Source organism: Garra rufa, chromosome 6, assembly GCF_049309525.1.
Source record: "Garra rufa chromosome 6, GarRuf1.0, whole genome shotgun sequence".
Lineage (NCBI taxonomy): Eukaryota > Metazoa > Chordata > Actinopteri > Cypriniformes > Cyprinidae > Garra > Garra rufa.
This window is the reverse complement of record NC_133366.1, coordinates 36,437,794-36,452,114: the sequence shown is the minus strand read 5'-3', so window position 1 is coordinate 36,452,114 and position 14,321 is coordinate 36,437,794.

Sequence of the window (14,321 nt, the reverse complement as noted above, 5' to 3'; positions counted from 1 at the left end):
AGAAGCCATGCAAATTAACGTCACTCACAGAGCAGCTACTTCTGCGTGTGTGTGAGTGGAAATGGAGGGTGCTGGTAAGGTAATTGCAAGAGTCTTATTAAGACAGAGGAGTGTAAAGCTGACGTGCAGGTGAAGACACTTGCAAGCACACACATAGATGTACACACACGCTTACATGAGGACGCACATGTTCTCTCCCCTCATACACAAGCAAACACACACACATGCTTGAAGAACCAGAGACACTTGATTATGAATAATTGTAGTCTCTTTTTCTCTCACATTCACACATGCTGACGGTCATGAGTGGGCCTTAGGGGAGGCTAGGAGGTGAACAGTCATTTTCAGGAAAGTGAACTCCCTACAGTAATTAGTTTAGAGAAGTACTAGCTCTTATTTAAAACTTTTTCTATTTCTCAAGAAGTTAGTTGGTATTAAAGGTCTTTCCATATATTCTGCAATTGTAAGATAAAGAAATTCTCTGGCAAATTAAAAAGGATTTGGGTTGAGGGCAAATGATGGTGTTTCTAGCATATTTGCAACATCAAGGTTGTGGGTTTGATTCCCAGGGAGTGCATGTGCTGATAAATAAGCAACTTAAATGCACTCTTGGTTATGGAAGCCAGTTTGTCTAAAAAAACTCACCCTCAAGCCATCCTAGGTGTATATGACTTTCTTCTTTCAGATGAATACAATCGGAGTTATATTAAAAAATGGCACTGAATTGTGGTCAAGATTTTGAAGTCCATCCATCATAAAAAGTACTCCACATGGTTTTGGGGGGTAAACAAAGACCTTTTGAAATGAAGCGATGCATTTGTATAAGAAAAATATTAATATTTACAACTTTATAAACCGTAATCAGTATTTACAACTTTATAAACCTGACGAATACAGCACTGCAATGGAGAGAACAAAACAAAACATCGGGCATGAATTAGAAGAACAAAACAAAGATTTGTAAAGAAAAATGTCAGTGGATTTGGATAAAAGCCAAGAGGACACTGATTTGCATTTGCTGTAAACAAAACTACGGTTTATAAAGTTGTAAATATAGACATTTTTTTTTTCATACAAATGCATTGAAACACTTAAGAAGGCCTTTATTAGGAGTTCTTAATCAAAGTTCTTTTAGGCAAGTCAGTACACTTGGTGGCCATCTTGGCAATGCACCCACACAACATAGTGGTACCATTTCTAACATGTATGTGCATTCAAGAGTAAAGAAAAGACTGGCTGGATAAACTGCAGGGCAGCTGCCATGTTGAGTGTTACAGTTTCTCCTGTGCATTTTTTTATGATAGGAGTGTAAACCCCCATTAAAATGTCTCTGCTCAGTGGTCCACCAACATCATAAGATGTTGATATTTGGATAATTACAGGTTTTGATATCAGGTGACCAAAATTTTGTACATTTCCAAAGTCAATTTGACGGAGAATACTATGGATAGCTCATGTTCCTATTTCAATATTTTTAAATAACCAAAATTCAAAGTTGATGAATAAGTAGACAAAATTAAGATGAAGCCAACTGTTTTGATTTAAACCTGATTTTCATTTCCAACCAAATTCAGTTTGTGTCCAATGTTGGAGGTTGATGTCAAACCAATGTTTGGTTGTGACGTCAACCCTATTTTCAACCAAAATTCAACGTCTTTCTAATGTTGGATATAGTAAATGTATACCAGGGTATCTCTAGGATTTGTAAACTCAAATTTAAGATTTTTCAGAGCTTTTTTAAGACCTGCACAAATAAAATTAATACTACATGAGCAGAGTAGGGCAATGGCTATACAACAAAATAAACTCTAAAATGACCCTAAAAAGCAAGATTTACAGTTCATACAGTTGGAGTCAAAAGCATTAATTATTATATTAATTTAAACAATTATCATAAATCAATTATTATATCTCCATCCAGTTAGGTTCATCAACAATTACCCCATCGACTTCAGCCAGAAATCTGGGTGTAATCTTTGACGACCAATTGACTTTTAAAGACCACATAGCTAAGACTGCTCGATCTTGCAGGTTTGCATTGCACAACATCAGAAAGAACAGGCCCTTCCTAACAGAGCATGCTACACAACTCCTCGTCCAGGCCCTGGTCATTTCCAGGCTGGACTACTGCACTGCTCTTTTAGCTGGTCTTCCAGCATGTACAATCAAACCTCTACAAATGATTCAGAATGCAGCAGCACGACTGGTCTTCAATGAGCCCAAAAAGGCCCATGTCACACCCCTCTTCATATCACTGCACTGGCTACCGGTTACAGCCCGCATCAAATTAAAGACACTGATGCTGGCATATAGGACAGCCACCGGATCATCACCTGCCTACCTCCATTCACTACTACACATCTACACTCCCTCCAGAAGTCTGAGATCCTCTAGTGAAAGACGCCTCATTGTACCACCACAGAGAGGTATTAAATCACTGTCCAGAACATTCTCGTTCAACGTTCCTGCCTGGTGGAATGATCTTCCCACCCCTATCCGGAATTCAGTCTCCTTAACAGCTTTCAAGCGACTGCTGAAAACCCATCTTTTTCGACACTATGTGACTCTATAAAAAAAAAATAAAAAAAAAAATTCTCCTCTCTTCTTGATCCTCCCTTTCTAGCCTGTTTTTCCTCTCTTTCTTGATCTTCTCCTTCTAGCCTGCACTCTTCTAACAACGCCTGATATATGGTATTTTTGAGCACTTCCTATGTTGATCTGCCTCCTTAGGATGAATCACTTGTATTCCCAATTGTAAGTCGCTTTGGATAAAAGCGTTGGCTAAATGAATAAATGTAAATGTAAATGTTATATCAATTAGATAACACATAAATATATTTTACTGTCTTAATTGTTTCGTTTTTTAGAATGCATTGTCTTATCATCGATCTACCAGTTCATATTTAAAACTTTGCGTCTTTGCAGTGTAAAAATCTGGGTCAATTTTTACATAGGTCTGAACAAAAACAGCAGATGGGCTTATTGAAAATGCATTTTCATTCTCTGCCAGCAGGATGCACTTTTGGAGCTGCAAAATATTGTGGCTTTCCTGGTAAGGGATGTATACAAAGCAGCGCAGCAAGTGCCTTTGAAACGTGCAATGCTTCACGTTATTTAATGAATTCACTAGGGCTGGGAATCAATTCCGAGGGGAATCGAGAGTCGATTTCAAAGGTTGGAACTGATGCCATCGTAGGGAATCGACTCCTCATTCAGAGCCATTTTCAGTTCAACAAAGCTTTTCTATGGGTTCCTCTCAAACGAATGGCTGCATCCTACGAAGGCTGCATATGTTGGCTGCTACGTCATCAAACGCCGATGAACCTCGACTCACGAAAATAACCTGCATGAAAAAGAGTCGGTACTTAGTCTTTTCCGTTTGAGAAGCTTTTAACACTCCAAAGATAAAGAAAAAGAAACCGCATCACATGACCCCTTAATAGAAAATAGATCACAACGTGATCAAGGGTCTTGATCTTATTTCCATCTTAAGTGCTATTTTTTTAACCTTTCTATCAGCCAATGATAATTCTGACTCGATTCCAAAAAATTTCTGAATCGAACAACCCTAAAAAATCATAGCTTTTTTAAGTTTAAAGGGTTACTCCACCCTAAAATGAAAATTTTGTCAATAATCACTTACCCCCATGTTGTTCCAAACCCATAAAAGCTTTGTCTTCGGAACACAATTTAAGATATTTTGAATCAAAGCCGGTAGCTTTTTGAAGTAAATAGCACTGTCAAGGCCCAGAAAAGAATGAAAGACGTCATTAAAATAGTCCATCTGCCATCAGTGGTTCAACCATAATTTTACGAAGCTACGAGAATACTTTTAGTACGCAAAGAAAACAAAAAATTACGATTTTATTCAACAATTTGTCTCCTCTGTGTCACCGTAGCACCATTTTGGACAGTATCCCCTGGACGCAAACAGCATACGCTGTTCTCTGTCAGTCGCAACACATGGATATGTTTTCTACGTTTATTTACATTTTGATTCAAAGGAAAACAGCATATCCGTGTTACGCAGCTGACAGAGAACAGTGTACGCTGTTTGCTTCCAGGGGATACTCTCCAAAATGGAGCTACAGTGAAGTAATTAATGACAAAATTTTCATTTTAGGGTGGAGTAACCCTTTAATCGTCACATTAAGTCACGTCGCAACTCTTGTCTTTCCCTCCCCAGATTTAAGACCTCTTGAAATCATAATTAAGTGTTTCTTGTTGTCACGTGTGGTCGAGGGAAGGGCAAGCAGAGGATCCAAATGCAGCAGAAGTTTATTTAAACAAAACATAAATCCAGGCATGGACACAGGGCAAATGACGAGGCAGACCATAGGCACACAAAACAGCCATACAGGAGAAACACCAGACAAAGAACCATGACAAACACAGGTGTTTAAATAGACAGGATAATGAGGTAACGGGGAGGAGCTAAATCAATCACCATGGAGTCCACAAAACCATGACAGGAAAACATAGACCAAAAGCATGACACTTGTAACATTTAAGATTTTTTTATAGCCTTACATTTTACTAACTGTAAGACTTTTTAAGGACTTATACTCATTGTTAGACTCATTGTTTTTCAGACTAAACAATTTTTTGTCACTTACAGCTGTCACTTCGTCAGATTATGTGATTTAGACTCTCAAATCTTAAAATTCCATCTAGCAGGACCAGTACCATTGTCTCTTTTTTGTTTCAGCATGTTTGAAAGCATGGTGCTTCTGTGCTCCTTTTGGCCAGTGTCACAGATATGACTGAACTCGTGGACAACCAAAAAAAAAAAATTTTGTTCGACAAAATGTAAAAATAGTACATTCTTAAAAATAAAGGTGCTTCACGGTGCCATAGAAGAACCTTTTTCTCTAAATGGTTCCATAAAGAATCTTTAACATCTGAAGAACCTTTCTGTTTCACAAAAGTTTCTTTGTGGCGAAAGAAGGTTCTTCCGATTATAAAAAGATAAGAAAGAGATGGTTCTTTAAAGAACGTTTGACTGAATAATTCTTTGTGAAAACCAAAAATGGTTCTTCTATGGCATCGCTTGAAGAACCCTTTAAAGCACCTTTATTTTTAAAAGTGTAGACTGTAAAATGGGAAGAGTCACATGATGCAAAAGCATGCACAAAACAGACAGACATCAGTATCAGAAGTGTCTCCACAGTGTCCATGTGTCTGTAAGACATGGAAAACGTAGATTGATTCAAACATCAGTCATTTGCTAATGGGATATCCGGAAACACTTTGGTTTGATATGACATTGAGTGCTTACTGTCTTCCTGTTTCCACACACACACAGTCTTCACTCTTCTCTCATAACCCTCTTCTCCTTCCTTATTTCTAAAACTGCACGTCAGAGTAAGTTTTGTTCAGTTATGTGAACATTTGTGTGCACATTAAAGGGTTAAAACAAATGTTGATCTAATCATCTAACTAATGCTCCAGTGAGCTGTACAATTTCCTCGTCTTTTCCTATGCCTGTAAAACTGACACTCATGACGAGTTGGAAAAAAGAAAGGAGGAAAAAAAGAGGAGAGAAGTGAGCTGACAGGCAAAAGACCCTCTCATCCAGCTGTCTGACCCCCCTCCTTGCTCTCTCTCTCCGTCTCTCCCAGAGGGTTTGTCCTTCTGGTCTCGTCCATGATGAATGGACCTGTCGAAAGAAACTCATCCTAGACCCAATTAGAGACAGAGAGAGGAAGAGAGACAGAAAGAGAGAGAGAAAAAGGGCTGGGGGAGAATGAGCAAGAGTAAGAGAGAGTGACAGCGAGAGAGAAAGAATCCCAAACACAAGTAAGCTATGCAGGCAAGAGCTGTATTATTTTAGACTATTCACACTTTTATAGCAGAGTTTCCATAGTGTTTGCTACACTGCATTAGACTGCTAGTCTGAATTCATTTTTACACACATGCACAGACACATCCCAGACAGACATATCCCATACAGCAATGGACCACAATAACCTTGGTTTCTGCCAAAATACCATACAGTTATAAAAGCTTGGTTTTCAAACTTATTGATGCCAAAGACCACCAAAACCACCACAATCTCCTCCATTACATAAGGACAGCTATATATTTTCATGCAACATTTCTTAAATTACTAATTAAGTCAGTTAGGTCTCTCAGGAAACAACTCTGAAACCATTTAAAATATTTATAATGGATATTAAACAAGCAATAAATTAATGAATATATATTTTTGCATTTTTAGAAAATGAAATAAAATACTCAATAAAATGTATTAATTCATATATTTTACCTTTAGACATCCCAAGATTTTGTCTGAGTTAACTTATGGGAACAATTTCCTCAAAGTATAGCTAAATAAAGCCAGACACACACACTCTCTTGCACACATCGGGCACCTGAAATAGCCACCGGGAGCATTTTGTACAGGAGTGAATAGAGGATTTTTCCTTGATGCTTCTCAATTTCCTCTGGGCTTTTGTTGTTTTGGTGTGTTTGTTTCCTGCTTACAAGTGGAGACTGTGTGAGTGTGTGTGAGTATTAGTGTTCTGTAGCTCAAAGGCACACACAAACACACACACAGCCCTGAAAGAGGTCTTAGGACTTTAACCTTGTCGGTTTAAGCTGTAATGTTACTGACAAGGAGAGAACAGGAAGTGTGTGTGTGTGTGTGTGTGTGTGTGTGTGTGTGTGTGTGTGTGTGTGTGTGTGTGTGTGTGTGTGTGTGTGTGTGTGTGTGTGTGTGTGTGTGTGTGTGTGTGTGAAAGAGAGAGAGAGAGAGAGAGAGAGACAGACAGACAGACAGAAAGAAACAGAAAGAATATGACCCAAAGAATCGGAAGGGGATTAAAAGATGTCTTTTTTAACACATTAAAAATGATTCTTACTTGTATGATAAAACAAAAGGATGAATACATGTAAAATCCTTTAATACTGTTAAATTTATGTATTAAAAAAAACAGTGAATGGTAAAAAAAAAAAACATGTTTTAGAAGTTATGGGATGGCTTTTTTGTTGTCTATAAATTTCACAATCTACATATTATTGTATAGTAATATTCTGATGTGAAATCATGTACTACATGAGATTTATTTTACCATCAATTGGCCTATATAATAGGTGAGAATGTGTAAATAAATTGTTCTATACTATATATTTTCTCTAGTAGTGTAAACTTTTTTTAACAATATTTTTAAAAGAAGCCAATTTCCGACATTGAATAAAAAATAAAAATAGGTTATTGAGACTTTTTTGTCTTGCAATTGCAAGTTTATATCTCGCAATTGTGACTTTTTTCTCACAACTGAGATTTTTTTTATCTCACAATTCTAACTTTTTCTCGCAATTGCGAGTTTATATCATGCAATTCTGACTTTTTTTTCTCACAATTGTGAGCTTATATCACACAATTCTGACTTTTTGTCTTGCAATTGTGACTTTTTATCATAATTCACTTTTTTTTTCTCAATTGCGAGTTTATATTTCGAAATTCTGACTTTTTTCTTGCAATTGCCAGTTTATATCTTGCAATTGTGACTTTTTCTCATAATTCTGACTTTTTTCTCGCCATTGTGAGTTTATATCTTGCAATTCTGATTTTTTTTCTTGCAATTCTGACTTTATAACTCACAATTGCAAATTTATATCTCGCAATTCTGACTTTTTTCTCGCAATTGCGAGTTTATATCTCGTAATTCTGGCTTTTTTCTCGCAATTGTAACTTTTTCTCACAATTCTGACTTTTTCTTGCAATAGCAAGATTATATTGCGCAAATCTGACATTTTTTCTTGCAATTTTGAGTTTATATCATGCAATTCTGAATTCTTTTCTTGCAATTGTCAGTTAATATCACGGAATTCTGACTTTTTTTCTCGCAATTGCGACTTTTCCACTCATAATTCAGACTTTTTGTCTCGCAATTATGACTTTCTTTCTCGTAATTCTGAGTTTTGATTCTCACAATTCTGCCTTTTTTCTCACAATTAAGAGTTTATATATCTTGCAATTCTGACTTTCTTTCTTGTAATTCTGAGTTTGTATCTCACAATTTGCCTTTTTTTTCTCGCAGTTGTGAGCTTATATCTCGCAATTCTGACTTTTTTCTCGCAATTCTGGCTTTTTCTCACAATTGTGACTTTTTCTTGTAATTGCAAGTTTATATCATGCAATTCTGACTTTATAACTCTCAGTTGTGATTTTATCTCACAACTTTGTTTCTCGTAATTCTGAGTTTGTATCTCACAATTCTGCCTTTTTTCTCACAATTAGGAGTTTATATCTCGCAATTCTGACTTTCTTGTAATTCTGAGTTTGTATCTCACAATTCTGTCTTTTTTTCTCACAATTGTGAGTTTAAATGTTGTGATTCTGACTTTTTTCTCGCAGTTGTTTGTCTCACAATTCTGCCTTTTTCCCACAATTCAGACTTTTCCTCGCAGTTGCATATCACGCATTCTACCTTCTTTCTGATTATAACTCGCAATTGCAAGTTTATATCTCACAATTCTGACTTTTTTTCTTGCAACTGCGAGTTTATATCACGCAAAATTATACTGAATATGGTAAGATAACAGTGAACAGGTTTTTACTCTACAGTCGTGGCCAAAAGTTTTGAGAATGACACAAAGATTAGTTTTCACAAAGTTTGCTGCTAAACTGCTTTTAGATATTTGTTTCAGTTGTTTCTGTGATTACAAGCACTTCATACGTTTCAAAGGCTTTTATCGACAATTACATGACATTTATGCAAAGAGTCAGTATTTGCAGTGTTGGCCCTTCTTTTTCAGGACCTCTGCAATTCGACTGGGCATGCTCTCAATCAACTTCTGGGCCAAATCCTGACTGATAGCAACCCATTCTTTCATAATCACTTCTTGGAGTTTGTCAGAATGAGTGGGTTTTTGTTTGTCCACCCGCCTCTTGAGGATTGACCAAGTTTTCAATGGGATTAAGATCTGGAGAGTTTCCAGGCCATGGACCCAAAATTTCAATGTTTTGGTCCCCGAGCCACTTAGTTATCACTTTTGCCTTATGGCACGGTGCTCCATCGTGCTGGAAAATGCATTGTTCTTCACCAAACTGTTGTTGGATTGTTGGAAGAAGTTGCTGTTGGAGGGTGTTTTGGTACCATTCTTTATTCATGGCTGTGTTTTTTGGGCAAAATCGTGAGTGAGCCCACTCCCTTGGATGAGAAGCAACCCCACACATGAATGGTCTCAGGATGCTTAACTGTTTGCATGACACAGGACTGATGGTAGCGCTCACCTTTTCTTCTCCGGACAAGCCTTTTTCCAGATGCCCCAAACAATCGGAAAGAGTCTTCGTCGGAGAATATGACTTTGCCCCAGTCCTCAGCAGTCCATTCGCCATACTTTTTGCAGAAGATCAATCTGTCCCTGATGTTTTTTTTTGGAGAGAAGTGGCTTCTTTGCTGCCCTTCTTGACACCAGGCCATCTTCCAAAAGTCTTGGCCTCACTGTGCGTGCAGATGCGCTCACACCTGCCTGCTGCCATTCCTGAGCAAGCTCTGCACTGGTGGCACTCCGATCCCGCAGCTGAATCCTCTTTAGGAAACGATCCTGGCGTTTGCTGGACTTTCTTGGACACCCTGAAGCCTTCTTGAAGTTCCTTGAAGTTCTTGATGATCCTATAAATTGTTGATTTAGGTGCAATCTTAGTAGCCACAATATCCTTGCCTGTGAAGCCATTTTTATGCAATGCAATGATGGCTGCACGTATTTCTTTGCAGGTCACCATGGTTAACAATGGAAGAACAATGATTTCAAGCATCACCCTCCTTTTAACATGTCAAGTCTGCCATTCTTACCCAATCAGCCTGACATAATGATCTCCAGCCTTGTGCTCATCAACATTCTCACCTGAGTTAACAAGACGATTACTGAAATGATCTCAGCAGGTCCTTTAATGACAGCAATGAAATGCAGTGGAAAGTTTTTTTCGGGATTAAGTTCATTTTCATGGCAAAGAAGGACTATGCAATTCATCTGATCACTCTTCATAACATTCTGGAGTATATGCAAATTGCTATTATAAAAACTTAAGCAGCAACTTTTCCAATTTCCAATATTTATGTAATTCTCAAAACTTTTGGCCACGACTGTAGTATTGTAATAAAGTAAACTAAACTTATAAACATTTTATGCATATGTGGACTGAGAACTTCAACAATCACCTGAGGAGTGCAGCCACTAAACAAATACATCAAGTTAGAGTGAGATAAAACCTGGATATTATACAACAAGGACAGATGGAGAGAGAAGAGTGAAGATTAGGGATGAGGCCAGACAAATAATGAAAGAGTAAAAATGGCTGAGATACTGAAGGGGGAAAGAGAGGGGAAGTAAGACAAGTGATTCAATGAACAGACAAAATATATATATATATATATATAAAATATAAAAAAATATATATATATAAAAACAGGGATGAAAAGATAGAGAAAGATGAGAGGAATGGAAAACAGACCAAGAAGAGATGGTGGCGATGAATGTGGAAAGTAAAATTGAAGATAGACAGTCCAGAGGAAGTGATCAGACACCGAAGAAAGGAGAAACAGACTGGAAGAGAGGGTGAGAATGAGAGTCGGAGGGGGTCAGACACAAGGAGGGAGAGAAAGAGAGAGAGGAGAAAGAGAGGATGACAGCACAATTAGGGATTTTAATTCTCTGCTTGACTGAGTAAGTCCAGTCTACATGATAATGAGCCGTTTCAATGTAATAAATCTTTATGATACACTGACACACACACAGTCTCCGCATAGCACCCACCAAGTTTACATTGATCATTTCTTTTCACAAATATTCTGTGCATTTTTATACAAAAGTAAAAAGACTTGTTAAAACTTGTTGGAAGTTTCACAGGCATCAAATTTCATGGTCATATCATACATTATTCATTATTTTTGTAAAGTCAGAATTTCCACCATCTCTTTTAACCGGAAGTTAAAAACAACGACAATAATGCAGAGAATAGTGACTAGTGACATGTCCAGATGCCGGTAAATGATTCTTTTCAGTGATTGAATCAAGATCATAATTCAGGATGTTTTTCAGTCATTATTTCATATTACTTTGGTTGTGTGATAACAGAAACACTAAAATATAACAATGGAAACAGTTTTGTTGAGAACTTGGCTGCATCAAATTACAGTATGTGGGCACCGAGAGGCAAATGTAATCGTACAATGTACATTTTGCATGTTCAGAAGAAGTGAGCTGCCCTGTCCTGCAAATAATATTAACAGGCTTGTGTAAGTAAATTGCTCAGTGCAAAGAAAGATAAGTAATGGGAACCTGGTATTTTGATGTTCTTTTTTTCCATGTGTCGAATAAACATGAACAAGTTATTTGAAAAAACATCTATGACCTTTGAAACATGTCTAGTCTTCATGCTCTATGTCGAGTATGGTTTCACTAATAATAAACATATATTTGCTTAAAACATCCATATTTGTCCATGCCAGTGTTGATTAGAGTATTAAAACTTTAAAAAGTATTAATTTAAGGTACATTTAGAACAGATAAAAATGTGTGATTAATCGCGAGTTAACTCATGACAACCATGCGATTAATCGCGATTAAAAAATTTTTAATCGATTGACAGCCCTAATTTAAAGTTAATACATTTTGAATAGAGTAAGTTGTAACCTTATTATAAATGTGTAATTTTAAATATACTGCTGTTCAAAGGTTTGGGATCAGTAAGACTTGTAATGTTTATTAAAGAAGTCTCATATGCTCATCAAGGCTGCATTTATTTGAAAAATAAATGTACAGCAAAAATACAGCAAAAAACAGTAATATTGCAAAATGTCATTGCAATATAAAATAATGTTTTTTAGATTAATTTTTCTATAAAATATAATTCATTCCGGTGATGCAAAGCTGAATTTTCATAAGCTGTTACTCCAGTCTTATATGTCACATAATCCTTCAGAATTCATTCTAATATGCTGATTTATTATTAGAATGATCAATGTTGGAAACAGTTGTGCTGCCAAATTCTTTGATGAATAACAAGTTAAACAGAACAGCATTTATTTAAAATATAAATCTTTTCTAACAATGTAAATCTATCACTTTTTATTAATTCAACACATCATTGGTGAATAAAAGTATTAATTTCTTTCAAAAAAGAAAAATTATAAATGTACTGACCCCAAACTTTTGAACAGTAGTGTATATTGTTAGCAAACCTTTTTATTTTAAATAAACATTGTTCTTTTTAAAGGGATAGTTCACCCAAAATTTTTAATTTGATGTTTATTTGCTTACCCCTTGGGCATCCAAGATGTAGGTGACTTTGTTTCTTCAGCAGAACACAAACAAAGATTTTTAACTAAAACCGGTGCAGTCTGCCAGCCATATAATGGCAGTGGATGGGCACCAGACCTTTAAAAGTAAAAAAAAAAAAAACATGCACAGACAAATCCAAATTACACCCTGCGGCTTGTGACGATACATTGATGTCCTAAAACACGAAACGATCGGTTTTTGCGAGAAACGGAACAGTATTTATATTATTTTTAACCTTTGATACACAGTTTCTGTCTTGGATGCCCTGGGGGTAAGCAGATAAACATCAAATTTTCATTTTTGGGTGAACTATCCCTTTAACCTTTTATTGATCAAAGAATCCTGAAAGAATACCGAACATCACAGATTTCCAGCACTGGCAATAAATCAGCATATTAGAATGAATTTTGAAGGATCATGTGTGTCACGTGAAAAGCAAGGGATCTGGGTCCAAATGCGGGGGAAGAGAATTTATTAAATAACAATAAACACAAATAAACAAACAAACCAAAGGCCAACACGGCACACACGACAGGGTCTTGACAGGAGCAGGATACACAAACACTGAAGACAGGAACAGGAAATAATGCAGACTCACAGAGTGGGGGCAAGAGTGGAGATTATAAAGTCTGAGGTGATAGTGAACAGCTGTGGAGGAAACGAGTGACAATCAAAGACAGGTGTACACAATCAGGGAAGTGCAGTGCAAGGGGAACGGAACAGCGCTCTCAGGTGGCTGAGGGAAAAGCTGCAGCCCAGAGTCATGACAATGTGACACTGAATACTGGAGTAATGATTCTGAAAATTCAACTTTAATTACAGATATAAATTACATTTTAATGTATATTAATATAGAAAAACATTGTTTTACATCGTAATAATATTTCACAATATTAATTTTTTTTTCTGTATTTTTGATCAAATGAACACAGCCTCGATGAGCAAAAGAAACTTCTTTAAAAAACATTAAAAATCTTACTGATCCCAAACGTTTGAATGGTAGTGTATATTTAAATACATGACATACAAGTTTCAAAAGAAATGGCATTATAGTATACTTTAGTTTACCATAAATACTTGTCAGTACATATGGCAGTACCATATTTAAAAAAAAAAAAAGAAGTAATTTTTTAAGTACTTTTAAATGCAATTTAAAGTCAAAAAAGCCCTCTGAAGCAGCTAAATAGATTAACAAATTTAAACTATTACATTTTCATTTAATTGCAAGTAACACACAATTAAGTATCTGAAAGCACTACATTTGATTCACATTTAAGCATATTCTTTTAATTATTTATGTAAAGTGTAACACTTTTTTAAAGTACACTAAAGTGTGCTTTTTTTCCAAAGGGTATCCTACCTCTAAACTCAATGTGATGGAACAGGTGAATGTTATTTGCTCATATATTCATCTATTTGCTGTTATTAGCCATCATGGAACTACAGAAAGCTTAGTTTTCATATTTTTTAAGTTTTGACAAAAATGTATTTCTTCATGATATTACCCATTTAATCCCATTAAAGGAGACCTATTATGCCCCTTTTTACAATTTGTAAATATGTAAGTCTCAGGTGTCCCCAGAGAGTGAAGTTTCTGTGAAGTTTCAGCTCAAAATTGCCCCCCACAGATCATTTATTATATCATTTTGAAAACTAAAAATTAAATAATTTTGAATATTTTGAGTGGAAGCATGCATGTGTTTTCATGCATGACTCTTTAAATACAAATGAGCTGCTGCTCTCTGCCCACTTTTCCACAATAGTGCTCTGCCTTTATAGATCATACCTCAGATACTCTGCCAAAAAAACATCTGTTTAGTTTTGATTATCATGTCTATTCCGCTGAATTTTTTGAACAATATTAGTTTAAACTCCTAATATAGGGTTAGAAGTTCTCGTTCATGTCTTATTACACTTAAAATGTCTAATACACATGTTTATGTAAAAAAAAAAACAGAATTTACAAAAACAGTCGGTTATGTCTGTGAAGATAAACAGCTGGGAAAGAAATTGCATGTTTATGTTAGACC